Raw genomic sequence first — 21643 nt, 5'->3', positions numbered from 1 at the left:
TCCCCGGGGACAGTCCACATCTCTGGCAACCTCGGAGTGACTAAAATAGGGTTTCGGGCTACGTAGCCATGCCCCCTACCCACGAGGCAACGCCCCACCTGAGGCAATGCACCCCTTTTACCGGCGAGCGGCAATGCTGTGTGCACTACTCTCCTGCCCACACCAGGTGCCACCCAGGGGAGAGACGCCACTGTAACCAGGAGATATCTGTGATATCTGCTGCATTACATGAATGATGAATGAGTCTGACAATTTATACAAAAGTAGGTGAAAATTTTAATAATGTTGCACCTGGTCCCACAGGTAACTGCAATCATGAATTAAATATGAACCCCTGGAGCAGAGCATTTTGTACTTAGTGGTCATGTTGGAGGGTCTGTAGACTGTAGTACATGCACAGAGGATGTGGGAAGTATAGTACATCAGAGAAGGGGTTGGTCTCCTCATTATGAGCTGCAGGCGGGGGGGGGGGGGGAGGGAGTGTGCACAGAGGAGGGGTGGGATAGTGATGTCAGAAGGGAGGAGGCTAGGAAGAGTCCAGAGAGTGAGACTGAGAGGTGCGGGTTTCTGAGTCTATCAATGCCGCTGATTGTGTTTTCTGTTGGTGGTCACTCCTGAATAATACCACAGCTTCTCTCTCTCTCTCCTCAGCGGGTGGGGATCAGGGATCGGCAGCTTCAGCACATTACCGGCGGTTTCTGTTTATTCCTCTTGTACAGTTTTTCCCTGAGCAAAGTTCATTGGGACTCCCAGGGAGAAGGACCCTGATCATCTTCCACAGCGATTCCCGCTTGCCATCAGGTAAGTGGCCATGCTGTGCTCGCTATTCCCGCAGCTGTCCATGTGGTAATGTAAGGTTTGGGGTGAGCCCCTGGGTACGTTTGTTTGTTTTTCTTACACAGGATCAGGATGTTTAGTATCCGCCGCTGTTAGCCAATGCGTGCGTTACAGTGATGGATAGCTGCTAGACAGTACATTCCGTGTCCTGCGTCTTGTCTTTAATTCATTGCAGTATTGTTTATTTAAATGGCATTTGCACAATGTGAAAGCTACTGAAAGTGATTTGGAAATGTGTAAAGTTTGTTTCGCAGCTACTACACTCCCCTCCATGCAATGCTGCTGTGGGAGGCATGTGGTCTCTCTCTCTGCTGGTCAGAGTGCATACAGTGGCCATTCATCACAGGCCTAATAAGTGTATGTTTGAGAGTGTGTGAAATATCATCGAATATATTTATTTGCTGACTTAGCATGTTCTATTGAGTAGTGCATATTGCTAGAGATCTGCTTTACTTAAAGATACCCCACTGCAGCTCCTACCTGATATCTTACACCGTATAAGAATAGAAGCAGCTTCTAGTAGTTTAGATCCAACAATAAGTCAATAACAAATGTCCCAATAGCTTTGGAGAGTCTGCAATTCTTTGTTACATGCTGATGGGATATCCAAGCTGTGCAGTTACTGCTTATTATGGGGAGCAGTCTTCCCCTATTTTCCTGTGCATCACTGTGGGGTGAGGAAAGATACATCGCTACTACTACCATCACACAGAACTGAATTGCCCCCTCTTGGCTGTATTTGATCACTTAAACTATTTTTTTTTGTTCTTAACATAAATCTATACATACATTCTCTACCCCTTGATTAGGGCCTATTTATCAAGCTATTTTTTTCTATAAAATGATGTAGAAACTGCAGTTTCTGCATAATTCTGTTTTCCCACCTATGTACTAAGCCAAACGCAGGAGATTTCACTCATATCTCTTACAATAGGCTACTTAACTGTGCAGACTGCAGTCCCTCTTTTTATCACAGGGGACTGCGGTCTGACCCCTATCTACCAAACTCCGAAAAACTATCCTCAGATGATGTAAACGCTTTATGCCTATTGAGGCATTATTGCAGGAGAGGGATCTTAAAATTCCTCTACTGCAGCCTCCATCTGGCTCTGTAAACTGACAGTGTGCGCATGTGGCATGTGCTGTGTCAGATTATCAAGAGTTTTTTTTTTTCGACAATTTGAAAGACTCCTCCAATATACCCGGAATGTAACCCGCAGGGATAGTGGTTATCTCTACAGCTGTCCCTACGAGTTATGGTGCGTAGACACGTAACGATTTTTTTGAACAATTTAACTATAACGTTGTTATCGTTCAGTCGTTGAAAAAATCATTCAGTTCCTGAGTTCTAACGATAAACGATTATCGTTCATGCGCGTTCCCACTTGTAGTTCATTCTGACTGACCAACTGAACGATTTTCATGAAGGGAGTTACAAAAATCGTTTGTCGTTACAAAAATCGTTCATTACACTTTAAAAAATCTGACAGAAAATCGATGGTAACAAAATCATTACGTGTGTATGCACCTTTACATTTGGTACATAAAGGGAATTTTTTTGTTAAAAATTAAAATCTGTTGCGATACGGACTACTGTGATTATTAACATATTCTGCACTGCAGAATATGATGTTGCATTATAAATGAAAATAGAAAATTGCATTCTTGTAAACATTGGCCCAACCAGCAAACGTGTTGCCTCCACCATGTAAGGTATTTTAGTTTTACTGTTTGATCTCATTGATAGCTGTATAGAGTGGCATGGGTGTTTGGTAAACTTTTGTTCTCACCTTGTAGTTATCAAAGAAAAAATAATCTACAGTGGATTATTTCCTATACATAGGTGCTACTCCGATACAACCAATAGTGGAATGAAACTTAGGTATTCCGTGGTGATTGGACATAAAACCTATACATTTAATAAATAATGTTTAAAAATGACATGAAACGTTGATAAAATCTTATCATTCACAAAAACAAGATGGTACATATATCGTGCATTTAGCCTAAAAAACTTTTTTTTTTTCAATTCAGTAATCAATGAAAAGGGGAGGGGGGCAGTTCCTTCCATACGGGATTCGGGTTTACCAATATACAATACGCTGAGCATGTATATAATCAAGTGCATGTAATGTGTAGACACGCACAGAAAAACATATTCTGGTCTGTCAAAATTAATTATGATAATATTCAGGAGATCCTACCTGAAGAGTGGTGTGGAGCCAGCGGGTGTTATGTTGCACGGTACCCGGGATGCCCTGCAGTGGCTCCAGTCGCTTAACCCAAAAGGGGAGAGACTCATGTAGAAAGGCTTCAGAGTCCAGGAGATGACACAGGTGCAGGTGGCCAACGCGTTTCGAGAGGCAAGGTCTCTTCCTCAAGGCTTGAGGAAGAGACCTTGCGTCTCGAAACGTGTGTCATCTCCTGGATTCTGAAGCCTTTCTACAGGAGTCCCTCCCCGTTTGGGTTAAGCGACTGGAGCCACCGCAGGGCAACTCGGGGGGTACCCTGCAACATAACACCCGCTGGCTCCACCCAACTCTTCGGGTAGGATCTCCTGAATATTGTCATAATTAATTTTGACAGATATGTTTTTCTGTGCGTGTCTGCACATTACATGCACTTGATTATATACATGCTCAGCATATTGTATATTGGTAAACCCGAATCCTGTATGGAAGGAACTGCCCCCCTCCCCTTTTCATTGATTACTGAATTGGGGAAAAAAAAATTTTTGGACTATATGTACCGTCTCTATTTTGTGAATAAGATTTTATCAACATTTCATGTTGTTTTTAAACATTATTTATTAAATGCATATGTTTTATGTCCAATCACCACGGAATACCTGTGTTTCATTCTACTATTGGTTGTATCGGACTAGCACCTATGTATAAGTAATAATCCACTTTAGATTATTGTTCAAACAATTTGGTTTCCACTAGGGAAAACCTTTTTACCTTTACAGCCTGCGCCCAGTTTCACATATACACCACTTTATCAAAGAAAAAATGTCTATTCATAACTTGTAAAATGTGAGTAACATTATTCTGTGCTAAACTAATATTTTATAGTTTAAGGGTGGTCAATTTATTTAATCTGAGGGCCACTTAACTAGTTTTAATAAATTTTTTAGTGCTACATCCTAACACATTTAAAGGCCTATTTTTTAATTGACGGGTTTTAGACCCTAGAATTCTAATTTCCTCACACGGCAATAAGAAATGATGTACTGCTGGGGGCTCTTATAGGACCCGTCCCTGCAATGCATAAAAGTAAAGTGATTGTTGGAGTAATCACTTTACTTTCTCAGGGGTCAGCCGTGCTACTGTGTGGCGTGTGTGAGCAGTCATTGCTGTAGAGGCATCTTACGGATCCCTCTTCCAGTAGCCATATGCAACCCATAAACTACAATGTCTAACGCCATCTACCTGGCCAAGCTTTGTAAATCTTACAGTATAGCAGATCTATCTATGTGGTTGCGATTGCAATCATGGGGATGCTTAAATGTTGCGGGTATCCCCTGAAACCGTCCATTTTGGGGGATTTCCCATAAAATCGTTTCTTTATAAATATGTTCTCCAGTCCAAATGCTAATGCAGCAATCTTCAGTATATATTCGTTGTGCAAAGATAGTCTCTGGGCTGTTGATATTCCGCTTAGTACCTCACTCAGGGTGTCTAGAAAGCTGGGTACACACTTGGCCGATCCTATGACCTATCTAAAGATTGGTAAGTCCATACACACTTACCATTCGTTCTGCTGATGTGTCTGTGCTGTCAGCGCTGATATCATAACTGGGCGGACATTTGAATATGCGTGCCCAGTTGATATGGCAATCACCGCCGGGTCCCTGTAGCAAGTGTTTGGGCGGTTGACAGATTACCCATTCACACACCCAGGTGCGCCGATGATATTTGCAGATATATTGGCCATTGGCTGTGCTGTACAGCGGACACGATATGTCTGTGAACGATGCCCCTATTGGTTCCTCTCTCTCTTGTTTGTTAGCCTCCCTCTCATTCCATAGCTGCTCACCCTCAAGAGGGTTCTTCAGTAATCCCCTCTGTGCCATTAACAGCTCTTTAGTTTATGTCCCTCTAAAGAGGGCTGTCTGTCTTGCTCTCTCTCAGTGCATCTTACCACACCCAGGCTCCTCAAACCTCCTGCACCCCTTCACGCCCTTCCCATACTTCTTTTCCTTGCCACAGATATTGCCGGAGATGTCTCTTTACATGCTGTGGTCAATAATGGCTCTAGCATTGTATCTAGGTATATTTATTTATTTTATTCTAATTTCCTCCCAGGAGCCAGCACAGAGACACCGTTGCCGTTTTTCAGACACTAGGTGGGATGCAAAAAGCATTAAGTTTTGGATGCAAAGCATTCTGCCCACTGATCGCATGTATATCGGTGTTTAATAACACTATATGCACGAACATTTAGGCAAAGGACAGCTCTTCCAATAAGAGATGTCCTTTGTGGTTTGGGGACTTCTGGGTTTAGTTTATGCAGAAGTCCCTGTGGTGGTGTTCTTCTGGCACATTCATTAGCCACGGGCAACCCTGGGAGGGATACTATTGGATCCCTCTTAGGGGAAAACATAGAAAATAATCCGATAGGCTTCTATTAGGCAACGCCTGACGTTGCCTGCCGAAACCAAGCTCCAGAATGCTTGGGGCATATGTGAAATGCGGCCAAACGTCCGAAAACTGCATTTTCGGAGGATTGACCGCCGTTTTGCCTTTCATGTATCCCGCCCACTGAGAGTAAGATTAATCAGTCTTATGTCAGTGGTATTAGTATAATTTAGGAATCTAAACTACATGATTATAACTAAATGTATTTTGAAAGTACAGTATTTTTAACATTCGCTGTTACCAGGACAAATTTACACAGTGTTTCAGAAAAGAATATAATGTCAATACACTTTGTTTTGTGAGCAAATAATTTGTTCTTTATAGCCACCTGGTACCAGTCTGGTAAACAGGAAGTCCTACTGTAGGTGTTACAAGTAAAATTGCAAAAATAATAAGGAACAATTTATTTTTACATAAATGCTCAATAAATAAATGCATAAAATAGTCTGCAAAACACCCAAACTATTTTTTCTGCACAATTACTGTTTCATATAAGTTTAAAGTACCCTACTGCTTACTGTCTAGCCAAGTAAGCTGTATGGGAGTACATTTAGCAAGCAGTGCCTATTGTACTACTGTATATGGGGGGAATATAATTGTTTTCTGCATGGAGTAATTCAGTTAGTGCTCCAATCGGGCACGGTTACCATGGGCTGCCACATTTCTGCTCACACCCTCCTGAGATCGCTAGCAGAAATGTGCCAAAAATCAGCTTTTTGGGCACCCAAATGGCACGTTTCGTATCTTGCCCATTAATTTAGACTGGTTTAGCCACTTTGTGTGCTAAACCCAGTGCTTTTGGTCGCGTTAATGCGCCCCCAAAACAATTGAATTGCTCCATGGGATGCCCATTAATTATCGCTGCCCAAAAACAATTGAATCATCCCCTATCTGGGCCAATTGTTTTATCCACACTCTATCTTCCGTCTAAAGTGACAGGAGATCAGGGTGCGATATTCAATTGTGTTTGGGCACTCATGCATATCCCGTCCAAACAGACAGTTTTGCCGTGCAAATCGGCTAAACCCGTCTAAAGTCCCACTTTGAGTGCCCAAAATGCCAACTTATCGCACATTTCTGCTCATGCTCCCGCAGCTGTACGCGCCCCCTCACAGAGCAACAATTGAATTGCTCTGGCGGGTGCCCGGCAGTTGCAGGTGCTAACAATTTAATAGCCTCCTATAATGCTAATGTAACAGATGTATTTGCTTAGTAATGTTTCAGCATTCTTATGGTGCCTGTAGAGATAATGGCATGTCTGAAGAAATTCATTTGTCTGTATGCTTGCTGGAGTCACTGCTTAGCACACTTTCCTGCCCCCCTTGAAAACGCATTTGCAGTGTTTGTAGTTTTTCTTGGTTGGCTGCTCTGGCCCATTGAAGACAGCTGTTTACAAGAGCAGTGCTGACGTCTATAAATTGACTGCAAGGTTGTTCAGGACTGTACAGGTCATTGGAATGACTTGTTGTGAATCGGTGACACACTCGCTTGTCTTTTGCCATTCAGAGATTTTTTTTCTCTTGCATTTACATGCATACCTACAAACAAGATTTATTTTATAGAACACCCCCAGGCTTCATATGCACTTGTGTTTTTATTAGCATTCAAAGTGCATGTAATAAATACACTTCAGCCTAATATGCACTGGTATCTTATGTACATGTAAATTAAGGCCACATTATTCTGAAAAGAGCAAATGAGAATGTGAAAATCTTTACCTACTGTACTATATATATATATATGTGTGTGTGTGTGTGTCAGATGTGGCTTGAATTAAGCACTAGAGCTGGAACTGTGGGACTGATTCAGCTGTGGACACAAATGCCATCGCATCTGCAGTCTCTCAGATCGCAATTGCAGAAATATGCTTATGACTCACTCGCTGTCCAATGCAAAGAGACGCCCACTGATAGCATCTCTCATCTGCAGCTCACACAAAACCGGATAAATTGAATGCAGATCAGACAGCCATCAATCAGCCTTATGAGTAAGTCTAAGGTGCTGCAGATATAGCAAGTCTCTAGATACGCAGAGTGCTCTCCTGCTGCGAGCAAGAACACAGTGGGTAATTTAACAGAAATTAGTGTTTTACCGGCCCAAAACACCTGCGTTTCTCTAACCATCCCCCCATTACCTCCTCAGTCAATTTGATTTAACCACCTATGCTCAACCATCTTTAAAACCTGAACTGTTGGGGTGCCTTGAGGACCATGGGCTTGATTCAGAGCCGCTCGTAAGCGGCCGCTTGCTCGCTCCGAGCGATGTTCGCACAACTGCGCATGGGTTGTAATACGCATGCGCGAACCAGCCATTGCGGTTGGAAATCGAGTGCTCGCAAAATTGCGAATGCCTGCTAATTTGAGTGACAGAATGAGGCGTTTGTGGGTGGTAACGGGGAGTGGAGGTCCGAACGCAGGCGTGCCAAACGGTCAAAACGGGCGTTTTAAGGGTGTGCATAATTAACAAAGCAGCGTCATCGACCACGTCACTTGGTTGTCTTTTAGCTTGAACTGCTCGCATGATTGCGGTAGGAAAATGCTACCACAAGCACTGCGAGCAGTTCAGATGCCTTTCGATGTACTCGATTAATCTAATAAATAGCGGAGATGACGTATGATGCGAGCGGCCAGGGGACTTTTTTTAAAAAATAGCGAGCGCATGTTTCGTTCGCTCGTTCAGACATAGAGGCGTCAACAGACCGCAAAGAGCGAGCGCTCTATTTAAATATCCGGCCCCTTTTTCTGAACGGGCGAGCGCAAATAGCGTCCGGCTCTGAATCAGGCCCCATGTTTGGAAACCTCTGATCAAGCCTTAAGCTGGGTACACACGTAAAGATTTTCTGTCCAACCATCCAACTAGTTGATTGGTTGGAATGAAAATCTGGTAAGGTATGAAAGCAAACGACAATCAGCAATTTGCTCCCAAACGCCGGAAAATGGTCAAAAACTGTTTGAACAAATTTTTTAGATATAACATTTAACAAACTTGTCTGAACGACCATTTTCATCTGTTTTCTGGCATTTAGGAGGAAATTGCTGATCATCAGTTACTCCCATACATTACCAGATTTTCATTCCAACCAATCAACTAGTTGGATAGTGTAAAAGAAAATCTTTACTTGTGTATGCAGCATAGCACTAAAATGCAATGTAACAATAGAGCTGACTGATAATGCATGATTTTATATGCTGCATGCACATATTTTCAATGCAAGCAAAAAAATATTGCATTTATAAACCTTGCTTGCAGTGGTACATGGGTTGTCCAAAAAGTGTAATTTATTCTAAATTGGGGCCGTTAGTACTCAGCCTTTCCCCTGTACCACTACCAGCATGCCAGTACATGTGTTAAACACTTAACTGACTAATTTTTTTCACCAAAACCGCTCAGAAATGTATTTTATTTAAAAAAAAAAGTGAAAAGTATTTTTAAAAATAATACAATTTAAAAAATATACATAATTAGGGGATGTTTTGCACCCACCCTCTTGCCCATAGCCCCAATTGTAATGTCATTTCCCACCCTCCATTAGAAAGAGCTCCCCCCCCCCCTCCCCATTAGCACACTAATCCACAGCATTATCAACCACCACTCCACCCTCTAGTGGTCGTAAAATCCAGTGGCAAACTCCCCACCCTCACCCCCAGCATAACCCCCATGACATAGCCCCGCCCCTCACCTTGTTGCAGAGTGTAGGGCAGCGGGGACTGGTCATGAGTCCCTCCTGCTGCTGTAGTTGATCTTTGCACACGCAGATATACATTTTTGTGCTTGATGGGCAACAATGTTCCCCTGCTTGTATTTTTTGTTTAGGAGCATAAGGCCCCAGAGTGCCGTTCACACGTCATTCTATGGCGCAAATTCAGGATGATTTTAAATGTCAGGACCTGAGCAGGAGGTGGAAACTGATTTCTTCCAATACACAAGAGTGCCATCCTGCTGTGCCCCAACGCATGAGATGCAACCTGGTCAGATGATGCACTCATTGCTGCAGTCGCATATCATGCGTTGGTGACAGGCAAGTGGTTTTAATGTGATCGCTGATATTTATATAAGTTGTTATTTTGAAGCTAGAGTCATTTCTACCGACTGACTCCACAACACTGATATGCCTCTTGATTTGCACAATGGGGACTGGTTGGGTCTAGCCACACTGACTCTCATCTCTTAACAATAAAACTAAATAGTATTTTATGTTTGACAACTGGTCAAGGATCGCATTACGGTCAATGAACAGATGAACATTACCCCTTTCATCAGCTTCCTTTAAAAGTACTCCATCACTGAGTCTGTCTTGGTTAGAAGGGCAATATATCAACTATCAATTTTGACTTGCGGATAGAGATTAAAGAATGAAATGTTAGACAAAGGTTTAAGTTTAGCTAATCTTTAGTCAATATGAGGAGTATATATTTAAATTTAAAGGCGATAAATAAAATCCCCCAAGACCTCCTGCTTGCTGCTCTGCATGTGCATTGTCTCCGTACAGGTTCTTAATTTCGATAACAGAAGAAAAGCTACCTATATACTACATATATCCAAAATTTGTGAAGGAGGAACGGATAAGTCATTCTTTATTACACCCTGATTAAGTCTTGGTTGATGATTCTTTAAGTTAATAATAATATTTAGCTTTTGCTGTTTATTTGTTAAAACGAAATGAAGGATGATATATGCAAATTTGGAGGGACTTCCTTGGGTCTGGCTATACTGGTCAACTGTGCAGTCTGATTAAAAGCAATGCAGGGGAACATATAGATTAATGTTAATTTTAGCACCTTGCACCTGTCACAATACGTGCAATTCCTCTTTCCGTCCTGGTATGTCGCTTTTTGCTCTGGTGCTTCTAGCACTCAGCGGATGCAACAAACTGCTGAGGCACAGACCAGTGTGTGCTAGATCCTCCAGAGCAGAGAGCGACACCTCAGGCAGGGAAGAGGAACTGCACGGTTGTTACAGGTGCATGGTGCTAGAATGAACACTACTATAGATTCCCTACACCTAAATACAGCATGCTCATTACTTCACTATAATGGATCCAAAGGTTTCAATGAGATGTGACCTAGAAAGCGCTATGCATGCCTGATGCTTGTTACTGTGATACTCCTCACTGTAGGTGCCCACAACCCACTCTTCTCCTTGTGCATATTCCCTGTTAAGAGATAAAGGGGACCATGTATCAAACCCTTCTAAAGAGGACAAGTGGAGGTGTTGCCCATAGTAACCAATCATATTGTAGCTATCACCTGTGTTGTACATTCTATAAAATAATAGTATCTGATTGGTTGCTATGGGCAACACCTCCACTTTTACTCTTCAGTAGGTTTAAAAAAATCTCCCCAAAAACACCTAACAATGGAGAATGTATGCACCTATATGTTTGCCCATAGCAGACCAAATTATATCCATGGTTTATCTGACTAGAATAGCGGTGGATACACTTTGATGTCAATCGTACTTGTTTCTTTGGCTAATCTTTTGAGCTGTGCATATTGTGAGATGAACATGTGAGTCTTAAGGGGCACATCCACTAGGTGATATTAATGAGCGATTGAACAATAATGTTATCGTTCAATTGCTCATTAATCGTGCATGAATCTGGCAGTATAATGTCGGAAACGACCAGCGATGCGCTCTCCCGCTGATCGTTTCCGACATCAATCATCGCCTGAACATGCCGGTCAATCTGCCGATAACGTCAGATTGACCATGTTCAGGGATGAGGGAGGGTGCCTACACTGACTAATATATCGTTCCATGTGGGCACTGCACAGTTTAATCAACTACTGAACGATAACAATATCGTTATCGTTCAGTCCTTCACTAGTCAGCAAGTGGATGTGCGTCTTTAAACTGGGTACAAACCTGTACAATCTTTTGATTCCCAACTTGTTCAAGCGATATCTTAGAAGTGTGTATGCACCTTCAATCTCATTTTCTCAGAAGGAAACTGGCCGCATCACAAGATCAGATTGTGTGCAGTTTAGTTTTCATCTGATACGATGGTACAATATCGGAAAAATAGTGTAGTGTGTATGCACTGCTGACCTTTCTGTTCTGATGCTTCTGCCCATAGTCCTCCAGCAGCTGCGCAGCCTTTGTGTCTTTTCAGCAGATATTTCAGACAGACGAGTTTCCTGGATAGCGAGTTAGATTATAAAGGTGTATGCTAATGTATCGGGACTTCAAGCGGGACTTCCGAACATAAGTGTAATCGAAAGTATTCTTGTACAAATCTGTATCTAGCTTTACTAGGTGGGTGACTACTGACCACCGTGTTTGCTGGCACATTAGGAAAGCACATAGAAGAACCCTGCTTCTACTTTTCTGTAAAACCTGATACAGGCGATTCATGTAATTGGAAAAAACTAACATTTTTAAGTATGTCAAATATATTCCCTCCATTATTGGTGAAATTATTAATTAATAAGTGTTCCTTATTTTCTTAAGACCATACTTTCCTACTCTCCTTGAACAGCCAGGAGGCTCCCAAAAATTGGGTGAGGCTACCATCCTCTCAGAAGTGTGGGCAAGTCTCCTGGAGCCAAACTGTCCTGTAGCCGTCGACTTCTTGAGTAAAGTGGGTGGTACAGGTGGGTTATGATGCAATTTGCGTTGAACTGCGTCATCGTGGTACTACCCGCCGCTACACAAAACTGGTAATCTCAGCAATGTGTAGCAGGGCCATGAAGACAAGATTGCGACTCCGCGCCCAAGCATTGCCCACTTCTGCCACACCCCCAGCAATGCCGGGGCAGCCGAGAGGTCAGCAGGTGTGATTAAGACCAAGAAAGAAGAGCTAATCTTGGCTATAAAAAAAACTATTTACAATAGTTTGCCCTAGGCACAAAATGTAAACCTGTTTCTCTGTACTGGCTGAAAGGTATGGCACAAGATCTGCGACTATCCCATTTATTGTGACTGGAAAACAGCTAGGGCATAAGAAGTCACTTGGTGCTTCTTTTCATTTCTTTACACCGCTGCTTCTCAAGTATGCCTACCCTCAAATTTTGAAGTAGGCCACTGTATACGAGGTGTGGCTAATAAATAATGAGACTGTAGTTAAAAGGGAGTTGGGGGAACATTGACCTTGTACTATCCCAAAACTGTTTTGCAAGTTTCACCCCTGTTGCAAAGTCAAAGCAATGTTAATTTATTTCTTTGAGATCAAGGGTATTATTTTGGAAGACTGGGTACCAGAAAGCACAACTGTGACTCAACATTACTCCAAAAATGTTCTAGCAATTTTGCGGGAAAGAATCAGAAGAAAGAGGCCAGAGTTGTGGAAAATGGTTTCAGCCTCCATTGGGACAATGCACCTGCCCACACTGCTCTCTGTGGAGCAGTTTTTGGCAGAGAAAAAGATTTCAGTGCTAGAACACCCTCCATACTCACCAGACCTAGCACCATGTGATTTATTTTCCCTAAATTCAAATGAGGGAAAGAAGAAAACAATGGAGCTGTTGAGACAGCTGACAGATAATGAGCTATAGCACGGCTTTTACCAATGGAAAATAAGAATGCAGCTGTGTGTGGATGCAGAGGGGGAACAAAGTTAAAATGTACTTAACAAGATAATTTCTGTTCAATTATATTATTAAATAGCCAAACCTCGTAAGCTCTTTAAGTGCCACATCCTTTCTACTAGATGAGCACACAGAAGTAACTAGTTTTGCTATGAATGTGTGAGAAATTCTTGAAGGAGCATAACATGTGCCAGAACTTTGCTTCTAACAGAGTGATGGTTCTAAGGGGTCTATTTACTAAGCTTTAAGAGTTAAAGTGAACGGAGATAAGGAAGCAGCCAATCAGCTCCTAACTTTACTTTCTTCTTTGGGGTCCATGGGGTCCACAGCCATTACGCTGGGGTATGAATCCCGGTCACCAAACAGTTAATGCAAACGAGTTCTCTGCTCCCAGGATGCATCGGGGTTCCTCCTCATATACTCCACCCCTTGCCTCAGGTAGCCAGTTCTTCCTGTTTGGTGTGTTCACCACATAGACAGTGGGACTGCTGGAGCAGTTCTGCAGACGAGTAACAAAAAAAAGGAGAGTTTTACTCTATCTCAGCGGGTGGTCTGAGCTGTCCTGGAAGCAGCCTCATGCCTGATTGGAGGCGCACCGGCCACGCGCTGCAACTACCTCCTCCGGCACCGCTAGCTTTGGCAGGTCCATGGCAGGGGATTCGGCAGGTGCTCTCAGGCCCTGGACCGCAACCGGATCAAGGGGATGTCAGGTAAGCAGGTGGTTGCGGCGGCCACTGACGCCGGGACCACGTGGCGGTCCGGCCTCCGGCAGTGAGACTGGCCGGAGGCGCGCTGCAGTCAGGAGGCATACGGCTTGTCTCCTAGCCTAGACCGCCGGGATATGATGCTCCTGACCAGCCGGGGCTTGTGGCGGTGGCCAGGTCAGTTTACCGGGCAGGTCCAAGCAGCATAGGGGAGGTACGCTTCCCTAGCGGCCCCTCCCCCAATCCACATGCTAGTTCAGTCCTCTGGCGCAGTGATTGTGGATTGCTCCTCCCAGCCTACATATAGGGCAGCCAGAGTGTATGTCAGTTGCTGTCTGAACGCTGCTCCTACAGGACACTGGGCAGTCTCCTTGTATATCTTGCCTACTGCTGGTTTAGGTGTTTACAGAGCTCTATCCTACCTAAGCTTAGGCTGATTGTGGTAGTGAGAGCTTAAAAGGCATATGGCTCGCAGAGTATTTATGCATGACATGTGATTGTTGTGTATGGATACTGTTTTTTCTGTAAAATAACTGTAATTCCTGTATACTGTCACTGTCTCTTCCCTTCCCTTGCTACAGGTGTGTGGGTTGAGAATAGAAAACAGCACATAGACACTCAGAACCAGTGGCATAGTGATATGTCTAAGGAGTCTGAGGGTCAGGTGGCGGGAGCCCCGTTGCTGATATCCTGTATAGCCTGCAAGGCAGGATTGTCCCCACAGGACTTTCTACAAAATGGGCTTTGTGGGAACTGTTTCAGACAGCCACCACACCAACTAAGTTTGCCTGTTTCAGGCCCTGAGCCCCCTTGGGCGTCATTTTCTCAGGTTATGGCTCAGGTGGCGGAACGGCTGGCTGCCCCGGTACCACCGGTTTGGGGTTTGCCTCAGCAAATGCATCCTATGCCCATGATGTGGCCGCCTTGGATGGACCCTGGTACTGGTAAGGTTATGGCATCATCCTCGGGGGTTTTTCAGCCTCAGGCTGTCAAGCCAAAGCAGCCTAAATCTAGGCGCCATGTATCGCCTCATATGGGTGAGTACTCCAGTGCCTCCTCCTCCGAGGAACAGGCACAGGACTCTTCACAGGAGTCTAGCTCCGAGGAGGGTGATGATCATTTCCCAGTAGCCGATGTCCCCTTTCTGATAAGGGCTGTAAAATCAGTGTTAAATATCGAGGAAGGGGATCTTCCACCTAGGAAAGCCCCCCTGTTTAAGCGCCAGAAAGTGGTTAAGGCAGAATTCCCAAAGTCTGAACATTTATCAGAACTTATGGAGGAAGCATGGGTCCGTCCGGATAAGATAAGCCATTCTTCTAAAAGAATGGCGATTCTATATCCTTTTCCAGCAGAGGCTTGTGCCAATTGGGAGTATCCACCGTCAGTTGATGCACATGTGGCACAGCTGATTAAACGTACCACTCTGCTAAGCCCAGCAGTTTCGCTGAAGGAAACCACGGATAGGAGCCTGGAGACTTGTCTCAAATCAATTTTTTCGCTGGCAGGAACGGCCACCCGCCCAGCTATGGCCACTGCCTGGGTAGCAAGAGCTATTGAGGAATGGGCCAAACTCTAACTGAGTCTTTACCAGATGCCTCTAAGAAGCAACTGGATATGATCTCCTTTATTAGAGAAGGGGCCTCTTATTTGGGAGATGCCGCCTTGGATGCAGGGATCCTTTCCTCTAAGGTTTCAGCAGAGTCCGTGGTGGCACGTAGGATCCTCTGGTTGAAGGATTGGAAGGCAGGTGCCGGGTCCAAAAAGGCCCTAGAATTCCTTCCATTCACAGGAGGTGTTCTCTTTGGTCCAGAATTGGACAAAATTGTATCCTCCATGGCAGCCTCAAAGACGGCAGGTTTGCCATCAGCAACCTCGTCTAAATTGAAGAGGGCGTCCTTTCGGGGGTTTCGGCCGCAGGGCAAGGCCAAAGGTCAGCCCTCAGCGAGATTTCCACCAAAAAAGGCAGGACCCAGGAAGCCCTGGCAGAACAAATGTCCAGGATCTAGGGTCCAGGATAAACCAGTGGACTGATGGGACGGGCCTCCCCCTGGGGGATCCCAGGGTGGGGGGCTGACTACTTCAGTTCTCAGAGCCCTGGCATCTCACGATGGAGGATGCCTGGGTTCGAGGAGTTGTTTCCCGAGGGTACGCCCTGACGTTTTGGAGGACTCCTCCGCAAAGGTTCTTTTGTGTAAACCCGCAGGTGGGTTCAGAAAGAGCTTTGGCCCTTCAGAAGGCTATTCTTGCCTTGCTAGCATCAGAAGCAGTGATTCGGTGCCAGAGAATCAGTTCCGAGAGGGGTTTTACTCCAATCTGTTCTTGGTTCAGAACCGAATGGGTCATACTAGCCGATTCTGAATCTGAGAGAGCTCAACAAATTTGTTCAAGCCCCCGGGTTCAGGATGGAAACATTGCGATCGATTGTGTTGGCAATGGAACAGGGGGACTATATGGTATCCCTAGATATACAGGATGCCTACCTTCACATCCCAATCACACAGGCTCATTAAAAATGTATTCGTTTTGCGGTAGGGGAGGAACATTTTCAGTTCCAGGCCCTGCCGTTTGGCCTGTCCACAGCCCCTCGGGTATTCACCAAGGTGATGGCGGTGATGCTGGCATGCCTCAGATGCCAAGGCGTCAGGATTTTGCCTTACTTGGACGACCTCCTGTTGCTGGGGCAGTCCCCACAGCAGGTACAGGATCATTTGAGGCTGACAGTATCATGTCTGTACAGTCACGGCTGGATCATAAACTGGCAAAAGTCGTCACCCTGTCCGGTACAACAGCTGTGTCATTTGGGAGCGAGATTGGACTCCGTGGTGCAGAAAATATATCTGCCGGAGGAGAAGATCCTTGCCTTACAATCACGAATACGCAGGTTGCTTCGCAACAGGCAGATATCCGTTCTAGTAGCCATTCAGGTCCTGGGGTCGATGGTGGCCACCTTCAGGATGGTGGAATACGCTTAATTCCACTCCAGACCACTGCAGCAATTAGTTCTGTCTTGCTGGAACAAGGATCATCGCACGATCGGGTCTCAGCTGCTGCGTCTCTCTCCAGAGGTACGGTTGTCCCTGACCTGGTGGTTGCAGACAAAGCATCTCAGGCAGGGTCGCCCCTTTTGGGTGCTGGATTGGACATTAGTCAAAACCGACGCCAGTCTTCAAGGTTGGGGGGCGATGACTGGGTCACACACTTTCCAAGGAAAGTGGTCAGTGGTGGAAAGCCGGCTACCGATAAACATCCTGGAACTAAGAGCTATATTCAAAGCTTTAGTGCAGGCTCAGGAAATCTTAAAGGGCAGGTCGGTGCAGATACAGTCGGACAATCGCACCGCGGTCGCCTACCTAAATCATCAAGGGGGCACAAGGAGTCGGGCTGCCTTGGCAGAGGTATCAAAGATCCAGGTATGGGCAGAGACTCATCTTCCCACGATATCTGCCGTGTTTATTCCAGGAATCCTGAATTGGGAGGCCGATTTTCTCAGTCGGCAAGAGATAAATGCAAGAGAATGGGCCCTACATCCACAGGTTTTTCGGAACCTTGTGGACAGGTGGGGTCTACCAGAAATAGATCTGATGGCATCAAGAAGGAACAAGGTTTCCAGGTACGGATCCTGGACAAGAGAGCCGAGTTTGTAGACGCACTGACAGTAAAGTGGCGTTACAAGCTGGTATATCTGTTTCCCCCGTTTGCTCTTCTGCCCAGAGTTGTCAGAAAGCTCAAACAAGAGGGCAGCACTGTCATATTAATAGCTCCGGCATGGCCGAGACGGCACTGGTTCACAGATCTATGGTCTCTCTCCATAGACATTCCATGGCCTGTGCCATTGAGACCGGATCTGTTGCTACTGGGTCCCTGCTGGTACCCGGATCTTCATCGGCTATCGCTGACGGCATGGCTCTTGAGGCCTCCGTCTTGAGGAAGAAGGGGTTTTCCGAGTCTGTTATACGGACGATGTTGAAGGCACGGAAACCATCCTCAGCCCGTATATACTATAGGGTTTGGCATACTTTCTTTCAGTGGTGTGAACTGAAAGGGTATGATCCACAGAAATTCCTGATATCCAGAGTGCTTGATTTTCTTCAAAGCGGTCTGGGAAAGGGGCTCTGCCTGGCCTCTTTAAGGGTACAGGTGTCAGCTCTTTCAGTCTGGTTCCAACATAAAATTGCTCTGAGACCAGATATAAAGACCTTTTTCAGGGGGTGTTGAGGATTCCGCCTCCCTTCGTTTCCCCGGTTGTTCCGTGGGACTTGACTCTAGTTCTGAAGGTTTTACAGGCTCCTCCGTTTGAGCCTTTTAAATTCAATAGACTTCAAGTGGCTAACAGCAAAGACGGTATTCCTCCTTGCTATGGCATCTGCACGTAGAATGTCGGATTTAGTTGCACTTTCCTTCCGGGAGCCATTCTTGGTATTTCATCAAGATAGAGCAGTGCTACGTACTAGGGAGGATTACCTTCCTAAAGTGGTGTCTAAATTTCATATTAATGAAGAAATAGTAGTTCCAGCATTTCAGGGCACAAGTCTCTCACAAGGTGAGGCTTCCCTGGATGTGGTCCGTGCGGTGAGAATTGTTAAACGCACAAGCAAATGGAGGAAGTCCGATTCACTTTTTGTGTTTTTATGATTGTCATAAGCGTGGCTGGCCAGCCAGTAAACAGACGCTGGCCAGGTGGATTCGCATGGCAATTTCATTGGCTTATACACAGGCTGGTATGCGGGTGCTGGATTCAGTGACGGCACATTCTACTAGGGCGGTAGGTCCATCATGGGCAGCCCGCTGGGGTGCTTCTGCTGAGCAATTATGCAAAGCAGCCACATGGTCTTCCATCCATACCTTTGTCAAATTTTATTCCTCTGACACCTTTGCCTCTCAGGATGCATCCTTCAGGCGTAGGATGCTCCTCTCTTCCGAGAGCCAGGAGCGTCCCTGCCCGTAGGGTTAGTGCTTTGGGATATCCCCAACGTAATGGCTGTGGACCCCATGGACCCCGAAGAAGAAAATAAGAGTTATGGTATGACATACCTTTTTGTTAACTCTTTTTCTTCAAGGTCCATGGGGTCCACAGGACACCCACCCAGACGCACCTGCAGTTCTGGGGGAGGTTTTTTCCGTAGTTCTTCTCTTGAGTCTGGACTCGTGAGTATGGGTCTTTTCTTTCTTACCCTTTGTTTGTCTCTGCCTGCTTGAGCTTGATAACGAACTGGCTACCTGAGGCAGGGGGTGGGGTGTATAAGGAGGAACGCCGGTGCATCCTGGGAGCAGAGAACTCGTTTGCGTTAACTGTTTGGTGACCGGGATTCATACCCCAACGTAATGGCTGTGGCCCCATGGACCTCGAAGAAAAAGAGTTAACAAAGGTATGTCATACCATAACTCTTATTTTTTCAAATACAGCCTGTGACATGGCAGTTAGGAGCTGATTGCCTGGTACCTTAACTCCTTTCACTTTATCTCCTAACAAAGCTCAGTAAATAGACCCCTCAATTGCTGAAACTGGAAGAAGAAAACAAGGCTGTAATTGATGCATTTCCAGACTCCTACGAACATGGCAGCATTGTTTGTTTGTTTAGGGAAACTCCTACAATGAAACCTGTTTTTGGATTATTGCATACAAAATAGTGCCCTTTGTGTCTAATGCTGAATAATATCAGCACATCATATCAACAGTGACTAGTTTTTAGGACTATTTTATTGAGAATTGTTTGTACCCACTCCATTTAATTCTATTTTGGGTGAGGTACACTGTAACTTTTTTTGGAGATTGTAGTTCTTAAAGTAAATTTACATTTTAATGTTACTTAAGCAGCGGTGTCCTTTTGAAATGTTTCAACACTAGCCTTAAGGTAGTACACACTGAATATATATACTGTATCTGCAGATGATGGTCATACATGCACACTGAACGACCATCATCTGTCTCTGGCTGTGTGTCCCACTGGCCAGGGTCGTGTTCTGCCCCCACCCCGTGGCCTGTGCTGCAAGTGTTTGGGTGGTCGGCAGACCACTCGTACACACTGGCCGAGAGTCAGATATGTCTGCAGATATATCCGCCATCGGCTGTGCAGCAGAACCAATGCAATATGTCTGTGAGCAACGTCATTCAGACATATCGTTGGTACACACTGTCCGACAGGCATCCGATATATTGGCCGATCAATTGATCAGCCAATATATCTGTCAGTGTGTACCCAGCATAAGTCTTTGGTATTGTGAGGCTCATAAAAAGTTATTTTGGGGAAAATTTATCAAAGCTTGGAGAGAGATAAGTACCAACCAATCAGCTTCCGTTATTTAACAGGCTATGGGGCATATTCAATTAGATGCAAAAAGGTTTCACCTGCCGTACTTTTCGACGACTTCTGGTGTTTTGGAGGCGAAAACTTTTCGTGCACGGCACCGCTATTCGCCCTATTCAATTCCAATGGACGTGAAAACGGAACCCGGCAAAACTCAAACAGGTGAAAAGTGCTGTCAGATTTGGGAAAATCAGCCTGACACCCCCCAAAAGATGCACTAACATTGGGGATCAATGTAGATGCCCCCGAATAGCCATACTAAAGCTATTTGGGGTACTTAAATGCTCTCAATAGCTGCTAATTAGCGTCTTTGCACAAGTGGGGAAGAAAAGCATTTAGCAAGGTTGTTTTTGAGAAAATAACTAGTCCCAGCAAATTTGGGGTACATGAAAATGGGTGGAAGCATGGTTAAAATTGCAAAAGTGACATTTTGAAAAATGCACCTGCAATACAAAAAACACCTCCCCCCCCCCCCTCCCCCCCCGCCAAAAAAAAAGCTTATTTAGCTAGTTTCAAAGTTTGTACCCCAACTTTGTACTTTTTCGCCATCCTTTTTAAAAGTAATTTTTGGGGGTGGTTTTTTTTTTTAGGATTTTTGATGCAGTTAACCTTTGGGGCCTGTCCCAAGGGTGCAGGGTGTTTTCCCCAAATCGGCAATTCTGCACTTTTCTCCGCCTGCTTTCATAGGCGAACCTTTTTCGCTTATACCAATGCATTGACTTTCCGCGTAGGCAAAAAGTCTTTGGAATTGAATACGGGGATAAGTTATCGCTTGGCGATATGTCATCTGCGATACTTTTCCAACGAAAACGGATTATCACGGCTAATTGAATATGCCCCTATGTTTGAATAATGACTGCTAGGAGCTGATTAGTCTCTCTCCGCTTTATCTCTCTCCAAGCTTTGCTAAATCTCCCCCTAGCTAAGTAACAGCATAAACATGTGACTGCCTGTGCATTTCATTATTTGTCTGCCCACATAATACATTGGTGTCCACTCCCTGCTTCGGAAAGTGTCTCAGTTCAAAATCTCCGCATAACCTTTTGAAGGCTTTCAGAGCAAGTTTGGTATGTGCATATTGGAAGGTGTAAAAATTTACCTTCACAGTCCTGTGTACAATAAATCGCTTCCTTAACACTTTTTGTTTTCTAAAAATACAGTTTTGTTTATTAGGGATTTGGTGCATTAATCAGAGTTGGTCTGCTAATGAGCAGAAGGACACTGAGTCTAAAAAACTGCATGTGATATCTGTCATATCTTTGCTGTAGCAGGATAGTCCCAATTGAGAGAGTGTCCAGAACTGTCTATGAATTGCTTATTCATATGCCTTCCCGGCTGGTTTCATGCCATTGAAAAAAAAAAAAAAATCCCAATAGGTCATGCACAGAAAAATGTAATAGGCTCTAACATATGCTTCCAAACGGTGTTTTCAACCACAAACCATGTTTGACTATACAAACTATCGTCTGATATATCATTCCGAAGTGTATCGGTACAATATATCATACACATCATATAGTGTGTATGCCCGACCTGTCGTTCATTTAATCATCCCATCTGCTGTGCTGGACATCAGATGGGACAATTCCATGGCTGCTGTGGTGTTATGTGCAGCAATTAATGATGCATTG

At 44.7% G+C, this 21643-nt stretch overlaps 1 protein-coding gene across 3 annotated transcripts in view; it reads left to right on the top strand.

Moving 5' to 3' along the window:
- The first annotated feature begins 487 nt into the window (after positions 1–487).
- CARHSP1 (calcium regulated heat stable protein 1) overlaps positions 488–21643 on the top strand; it is a 74023-nt gene continuing 52867 nt past the window's right edge. For 2 of the 3 annotated variants that reach the window (XM_088466757.1, XM_088466760.1), the window contains exon 1: positions 564–801. The gene's annotated coding sequence lies outside the window, so the exon portion shown is untranslated. The other variant, XM_088466758.1, reaches the window with a different exon arrangement.

Source organism: Taudactylus pleione, unplaced genomic scaffold (assembly GCF_031769625.1).
Source record: "Taudactylus pleione unplaced genomic scaffold, aTauple2 ptg000066l, whole genome shotgun sequence".
NCBI lineage: Eukaryota > Metazoa > Chordata > Amphibia > Anura > Myobatrachidae > Taudactylus > Taudactylus pleione.
The sequence above is the reverse complement of the archived record's forward strand: the minus strand, read 5'-3'. Positions and strand labels throughout refer to the sequence as shown.